The sequence below is a fragment of the Rattus norvegicus genome, chromosome 1, assembly GCF_021556685.1.
Source record: "Rattus norvegicus strain SHRSP/BbbUtx chromosome 1, alternate assembly SHRSP_T2T, whole genome shotgun sequence".
Classification (NCBI taxonomy): Eukaryota; Metazoa; Chordata; class Mammalia; order Rodentia; family Muridae; genus Rattus; species Rattus norvegicus.
In genome coordinates, this window is record NC_141534.1 from 133,960,222 (window position 1) to 133,962,001 (window position 1,780).

The window sequence follows — 1,780 nt, forward strand, 5'->3', positions numbered from 1 at the left end:
CGAGCCTTGGGGTTTTAGACAACATATTCTGTGTCAAAGGCTTTGGGGAGAATGACGCACTGACAAGTTCCAAGAGATCTTGGGTCCCATCTGTACCTTCTCCACTGGCACCATGGAGGGTCTGGGTCCAGAGATCTCAATGAGAGGTGTAGAGACCACCACCCAACTGTCATGGCTTCCTCTGCAGAGCTAGTGTAAGCTCATGGTACAGAAATGCCTATGGCCACAGCTTAACTCAAGCCATTCTTGCTAGGCTTCATACAGCAGGACTCAAAGTCAGGAAGCCACAACAAATGACTGGGTCAGCTGGACCCTGTCCTTATCTGTTAGATAATCAGTCACAGGCACAAGGGGTCTAGGGCTTATCCGAGGAACATGTAGGTAACATTTGAAGCAATAGCCAAATCTATTCTTCCCCACTGCATCAGCAGGCTTGCCATTCCATTTGGAAAGAAGACTGCAGATGTAAGGGAAATCAGATCCAGGCAGCAGCCTAAGGTTTGCCAGTGACTGGTATATGAGAGTTATAGAAGGTTTCATCCATATGCTGTAGACCCAGGAGATAGTCCCAGAGGTCCAGACCCCAGCCCAGATGACTTCCCATACTTGATGGAGTACAAGAGTTATTATGGAGGTCAGCAGCAGTGCCATAGCCCCCAAGAGGAGCTTCTGTGCCCTGTTCCCATGGACAACGTGCTAGGCAGAAGAACCTCCATAAAGCTGATGGTTCTCAGAAGACAGGGGACTGACTAGTCTGGGAAGGCAAGGGGATCTCATAGGGAAAGCAGCACTGTGCAATGAATGTACACAGAAAGGCCTTGAGCTGGCTCCCAGACTGCAGCCGAATGATTTTATGTCTAAGGATGGAGAGAGGAGAAAGGAAAAGGAGAGAGAAAGAGAGAGACAGTGATTGGGGATGGGGAAGAGGAGGAGGACAAAGAGGAAGAGGAAAAGAAGAAGTTTGACCTAGAATAATCTCCACAGATTAATTTTTTGAATATTTGGTCCCAAGTTGGTGGAACAGTTTGGGAAGGATTAAGAGGTTTGGCCTTGCTTTTCCAGCGGTGACGATCTCCATACGAGAAAAGGCATCTCACAAAGGATCTCCGTCATCCCTCTCCAGAAGAGGAGAAAAGGAAACACAAAAAAAGTGCATGGTGTAGAGCCCCAGTTCCTACTTCATGGATGTGAAATGCCCCGGATGCTATAAAATTACCACGGTCTTTAGTCATGCACAAACGATAGTCTTGCATGTTGGCTGTTCCGCTGTACTGTCAGCCTACAGGTGGAAAAGCAAGGCTGACAGAAGGATGCTCCTTCAGGAGGAAGCAGCACTGAAAGTCCCCAATTCTAGAGCGGGAACCTTCCCAACAAACACATTTTGGATTTAAAAAATAAAAAAAGGTTTGGCCTTATTGGAGGATGTGTGTCACCAGCGAGCTTCCAAAAGCCCACCCACTCCCAGTTAGCTCTCCCTGTCTTGTGCTTATTGATCAAAATATAGGCTCCCAGCCAGGCATTATGCCTCACATCTTTAATCCCAGGACTCTGGAAGCAGAGGCAGGAAGATCTCTGTGAGGCCACCGTGGTCTACGTAGTGACCTCTAGAACAGCTGGGACTACATAGAGAGACCCTGACTCAAAAACTAAAACAAATAACTGTATAAGCTCACAGACACTGCTCTAGTTCCATGCCTGCCTGCCTGCCTGCCTGCCTGCCTGCCTGCTGCTTTGTTCCTTTCTGTGGTGGTCATAGACTGTAACTAACCCTCTGAAATGG

The 1,780-nt window shown here is 48.0% G+C and overlaps 1 pseudogene; it reads left to right on the forward strand.

The window, feature by feature from the left end:
* Window positions 1-1,139: 1,139 nt before the first annotated feature.
* On the forward strand, window positions 1,140-1,349 carry LOC147996840 (small ribosomal subunit protein eS27-like pseudogene; annotated as a pseudogene).
* Window positions 1,350-1,780: the final 431 nt, after the last annotated feature.